The sequence below is a fragment of the Mandrillus leucophaeus genome, unplaced genomic scaffold, assembly GCF_000951045.1.
Source record: "Mandrillus leucophaeus isolate KB7577 unplaced genomic scaffold, Mleu.le_1.0 Scaffold41, whole genome shotgun sequence".
Taxonomy (NCBI): domain Eukaryota; kingdom Metazoa; phylum Chordata; class Mammalia; order Primates; family Cercopithecidae; genus Mandrillus; species Mandrillus leucophaeus.
Genome location: NW_012104365.1, coordinates 4,260,670 through 4,266,506, shown reverse-complemented (window position 1 = coordinate 4,266,506; position 5,837 = coordinate 4,260,670). Strand labels below are relative to the sequence as shown.

General features: G+C 44.9%; 2 protein-coding genes across 3 annotated transcripts in view; one reads left to right on the top strand and one right to left on the bottom strand.

Moving 5' to 3' along the window:
• Positions 1 to 4,371, bottom strand: part of RPS21 (ribosomal protein S21) — a 16,826-nt gene extending 12,455 nt beyond the window's left edge. Inside the window, exons 1-2 of one of the 2 annotated variants that reach the window (XM_011992353.1) lie at positions 4,274 to 4,278; positions 1,222 to 1,231 (exon numbers count right to left, since the gene is read on the bottom strand). The gene's annotated coding sequence lies outside the window, so the exon portion shown is untranslated. Of the gene's footprint in view, positions 1 to 1,221; positions 1,232 to 4,273; positions 4,279 to 4,368 lie in introns of those variants that run through there. The other variant, XM_011992354.1, reaches the window with a different exon arrangement.
• The window catches only part of LAMA5 (laminin, alpha 5), a 110,528-nt gene that overhangs the window by 10,574 nt on the left and 94,117 nt on the right, over positions 1 to 5,837 (top strand).

The following is a 5,837-nucleotide window of genomic DNA, read 5'->3' as shown; positions in this document are numbered from 1 at the left end:
AAAAAGAAAAAGTTTTTTTATGTTTAATTTTTTGGGGTACATAGTGGGTGTGTACATTTATAGGGCACAGGAGATATTTTGATACAGGCATGCAATGCATAGTAATCACATCAGGGGAAATGGGGTGTCCATCACCTCAAGCGTTTATCCTTTGTGTTACAAATAATCCAGTTATACTCTTTTAGTCATTTTAAAATGTGCAATCAAACACTAGGTCTTTTTCTTTCTTTCTTTCTTTCTTTTTTTTTTTTTGAGACGGAGTCTCGCTCTTTTGCCCAGGCTGGAGCACAGTGGCACGAACTCGGCTCACTGCAAGCTCCGCCTCCCAGGTTCACGCCATTCTCCTGCCTCAGCCTCCCGAGTCAAGTAGCTGGGACTACAGGCATCCGCCACCGTGCCAGGCTAATTTTTTGTATTTTTAGTAGAGACGGGATTTCACCGTGTTAGCCAGGATGGTCTGGATCTCCTGACCTGTGATCCACCCTCAGCCTCCCAAAGTGCTGAGATTACAGGCATGAGCCACCGCGCCCGGCCTCTACTTTTTTTTATACCCATTAATCATCCCCATTTGCCCCCCACCTCCCACTCCACTACCCTTCCCAGCCTCTGGTAACCATCTTTCTACTGTCTATCTCCACAAATTCAATTGTTTTAATTTTTAGCTCCCACGAATAAATGAGAACATGTGAAGTTTACCTCTCTGTGCTGGGATTATTTCACTTAACATAATGACCTCCAGTTCCATCCATGTTGTGGCAAATGACAGGATCTCATTCTTTTTTGTGGCTGAATAGTACTCCATTGTGTACATGTACCGTATTTTCTTTACCCCTTTGTTTGTTGATGGACACAGGTTGATTCCAAATCTTGGCTATTGTGAATAGTGCTGTGATAAACATGGTAGTGCACATAATCTCTTTCTTTTCTTTTCTTTTTTTTTTTTTTTTTTTTGAGACACAGACTCACTCTGTCACCCAGGCTGGAGTGCAGTGGTGTGACCTCTGCTCACTACAACCTCTGCCTCCAGGGTTCAAGTGATTCTTCTCCCTCAGTCTCCCGAGTAACTGGGACTACAGGTGCCGCCACCACGCCCGGCTAATTTTTTGTATTTTTTAGTAGGGACGGGGTTTGACCGTGTTAGCCAGGATGGTCTCCATCTCCTGACCTCGTGATCTGCCCGCCTCAGCCTCCCAAAGGGCTGGGATTACAGGCGTGAGCCACTGCGCCCAGTCTAGATTTTTTTTTTCTGTGGAGTTGTTTAAGCTCCTTATATATTCTGGTTACTAATCCCTTGTCAGATGGGTAGTTTGCACATATTTTCTCCCATTCTGTGGGTTGTCTCTTCACTTCGTTGATAGTTTGCTTTGCAGAAACTGTTTAACTTGATGTGACCCCATCTGTCCATTTTTGCTTTGGTTTCCTATGCTTGTAGGGTATTACTCAATAAATCTTTGCCCAGTTCAATGTCCTGGAGAGTTTCCCCAATTTATCTTTTAGTAGTTTCATGGTTTGGCGTTTTATATTTAAGTCTTTAATCCATTTTGATTTGATTTTTTTATATGGCAATAGATAGGGATCTGGTTTCATTCTTCTGCATGTGGATATTCATTTTTCCCAGCACTATGTCTTGAAGAGACTGTCCTGTCCCCATTTTATGTTCTTGGCACATGTGTCAAAAATGAGTTTACTGTAGATGTATGGATTTATTTCTAGTTCCTCTATTCTGTTCCATTGGTCTGTGTGTCTGTTTTTATGCTAGTACCATGCTGTTTTTGTTACTATAGCTCTGTAGTCTGATTTGAAGTCAGTTAATGTGATTCCTCCAGTTTTGTTGTTTTTGTTCAAGATAGCTTTGGTTGTTCTGGGTCTTTTATGGTTCCATGTAAATTTCAGGATTGTATTTTTCTATTTCTGTGAAGAATGTCATTTATATCTATATTTTTTTCATACAGAGTTTCGTTCTTGTTGCCCAGGCTGGAGTGCAATGATGCAATCTCAGCTCGGTGCGGCCTCAGCCTCCCAGGTTCAAGTGAGTCTCCTGCCTTAGCGTCCTAAGTAGCTGGGATTACAGGTACATGCCACTATGTCCGGCTAATTTTTTGTATTTTTAGTAGATACAGGGTTTCACTGTGTTGGCCAGGCTGGTCTTGAACTCCGGACTTTAGGTGATCCACCTGCCTCGGCCTCCCAAAGTGCTGGAATTGCAGGCATGAGCCACCACGCCCAACCAGATGTTTTAATAAGAATTGCATTGAACCTGTAGGTTGCTTTGCATAGTGTGGACATTGTAATAATATTTATTCTTCCAGTCCTTGAACATGGAATATCTTTCCATTTTTTGTATGTGTCTTCTTCAATTACTTGCATCAATGTTTTAGGGGTTTTGCGGGGGGGGTTATTTTGTTTGTTTGTTTGTTTGTTTTTTCAGGTGGTGTCTCACTCTGTCTCCCAGGCTGGAGGGCAGTGGCGTGATCTCAGCTCACTGCAATCTCTGCCTCCTGGGTTCAAGTGATTCTCCTGCCTCAGCCTCCCAAATAGCTGGGATTACAGGCGGCACCACCACGCCCAGCTAATTTTTGTATTTTTAGTAGAGACAGGGTTTCACTATGTTGGCCAAGATGGTCTTGAACTCCTGACTTCAGGTGATCCGCCCACCTCAGCCTCCCAAGGTGCTGGGATTACAGGCGTGAGCCACCGTGCCCAGCCAATGTTTTAGTTTTCATTGTAGAGATCTTCCACTTCTTTGGTTAAGTTAAGTTAATTCCTAGCTATTTTATTTTATTTGTAGCTATTGTAAATGGGGTTACTTTCTTGATTTCTTTTTAAGATTGTTCACTGTTGGAATACAGAAATGTTACTGATTTTTGCGTGTTGATTTTGTATCCTGCAGCTGAATTTATCAGTTTGAATAGTTTTTTGATGGAGTCTTTAGGTTTTTCTGAATATAAGATCATACCATCTGCAAACAAGGATAATTTGACTTCTTCCTTTCCAATGTGGGTACCCTGTGTTTCTTTCTCTCGTCTGACTACTCTAGCTAGCACTTCCCGTACTATGTTTAATAACAGTGATAAAAGTGGGCATCCTTGTCATATTCCAGAACTTAGAGGAAAGGCTTTCAGTTTTCCCCATTCAGTATGATACTAGCTGTAGGTCTGTCATATATGGCTTTTATTATATTGAGGTATATTCCTCCTGTACCCAGTTTTTTGTTTTTTTGTTTTGTTTTGTTTTGTTTTTGAGATGGAGTCTCACTCTTTCGCCCAGGCTAGAGTCAGTGGTGCAATCTTGGCTCGCTGCAAGCTCCACCTCCCGGGTTCACACCATTCTCCTGCCTCAGCCTCCTGAGTAGCTGGGACTACAGGCACCTGCCACCACGCCCAGCTAATTTTTTGTATTTTTAGCAGAGATGGGGTTCCACTGTGTTAGCCAGGATGGTCTCAATCTCCTGACCCCGTGATCCACCCGCCTCAGCCTTCCAAAGTGCTGGGATTACAGGAGTGAGCCACCTCACCCGGCCCCTATACCCAGTTTTTTGTTGTTGTTTTTTGTTTTGTTTTGTTTCGTTTTGTTTTGTTTTTTTGAGATGGAGTCTGGCTCTGTTGCCCAGGCTGGAGTGCAATGGCGCAATCTCGGCTTACTGCAACCTCCGCCTCCCAGGTTCAAACAATTCTCCCACCTCAGCCTCCCAAGTAGTTGGGATTACAGACACCACCACCACGCCTAGCTATTTTTTTTTTTTTTTTTTTTTTTAGAGACAGGGTTTCACCATGCTGGCCAGGCTGGTCTCGAACTCCTAACCTCGCGATCCACCTGCCTGGGCCTCCCAAAGTGCTGGGATTACAGGCGTGAGACACCGTGTCCAGCCCCCATACCCAGTTTTTAAAGAGTTTTTATCATGGTAGTATGCTGAATTTTATCAAATGCTTTTTCAGCATTAGTTGAAATGATCACATGGTTTTTGTCCTTCATTCTGTTGATATGATGTATCACATTGATTGATTTGCATATGTTGCCCAGGCTGGTCTGGAACTCATAGGCTCAAGTGATCCTCCTGCCTCGGCCTCCCAAAGTGCTGGAATTTACAGGTGTGAGCCACTGCATCTGGCCCAGTCTGTGGTTTGTACTTTCTTTGTTGTTGTTGTTGTTGCTGTTGTTGTTTTGTTGTTGAGACGGAGTCTCACTCTGTCGCCCAGGCTGGAATGCAATGGCGCGATCTTGGCTCACTGCAACCTCTGCCTCAGCCTCCTGAGTAGCTGGGACTACAGGCAACTGCCACCACACCTGGCTAATTTTTGTATTTTTAGTAGAAATGGGGTTTCACCATCTTGGCCAGGCTGGTCTTGAGCTCCTAACCTCATGATCCACCTGCCTTGGCCTCCCAAAGTGCTGAGATTACAAGCGTGAGCCACCGCGCCTGGCCTGTGGTTTGTATTTTCTAACAGTGTCTTTGGAAGCAGACATTTTAAAACCTTGATAAAGTTCAGTTTATCAATTTATCCTTTCAGAAAATTATGCTTTAGGTGCCGTATTTAAGACATCTTTGCCTAAGCCAAGATTACAAACATTTTCTATTCTCTTCTGGAAGTTTTATAGTTTCACATTTATATTTATGGTCCACTTTATTGTTTTATTTTCCACTTTTCCCCACACAAAGCATAGGTCATTAATTTTCCCTCTAGGTCTGAACTCAGCACACAGATAGATGGCTTCTCTTCGCCCTCTGGGCTGCAGTGTTTTCCAGGCTGCCGCTCCTATGATAATGCTTAGCATAGAAGGCACTCAGGTCCTGCACCATGATCCTGGGCCCCATAGGCCCCATCTCGCTTCCTATAATAATGCTCAGCATAGAAGACACTCGGGTCCTGCACTGTGGCCCTGAGCCCCCCATAGGTCCCATCTCACTCATGCCCCCGGGGCCCAGGAACCCATTCCATGGGCTCCTTGGAGGCTGCGGCCACAGCATCCGCATGTCCTGAAAAGCCCTTGAACATGGTTGTCTGGAAGGCTTCCACTTTGGTCTTGACTGCATTCACCCTCTCCAGCACCTTCTCCTGGAGTGATCCCCCGAATCATTTCCATCCCTACTCTTGGAGATCAGGTGCTGGATCCCTGTGATCACCAGAATGCATCTCTCTTTGAGAGTCCAGCCTACTGGGGCAAGCAGGGACAGGACCTTCTCACTCCCAGCGAGACATCTGCGCGTAAGGACTTCCTTTTTCCGCTTGTCTGTTTCCATCTCCTCATCCTTGGGAGGGGACTCTGGGATGGGGAGGGAGGTCAGGTCAGCCACACGGAGGAGTCCAAGAGCTGACTCAGGTGTGTGATTTTCTACTGCAAGTCTTTGAAGGAACTCCTCCGCCTCCTGGGAGGAGCCCAAACTGAAGGCCTGCACCTGCTTGTGGGCTCCTGGCTCGGCCCCCACAAGGCTCGTCCCCCACAAGGCTTGGCTATGCTGCTCCCAGTTCTGGGTCTCCTACACCCTAGGGTCTATTTTTAGTTAATTTTTGTATATTAACAAGGCATGAATTGATTTTTTTTTTCCCATATGAGCAGCCATGTTTTCCAGCACCATTTGTTGGAAAGATCATCCTTCTTCCACTGTATCACCTTTGCATCTTCATAAAAAATCAGTTGTCGACACACATATGAATCTGTTTCTGAACTCTCTGTGCTGTTCCACTGATCTATTTTTGTCTTTACATCAACTATCTTGATTACTGTAGCTTTAATACTAAGTCTTGGAATCCCAGCACTTTGGGAGGCCGAGATGGGAGGATCGCTTGAGGCCAGGAGTTTGAGGCTGCAATGATCACACCACTGGACTCCAGCCTGGG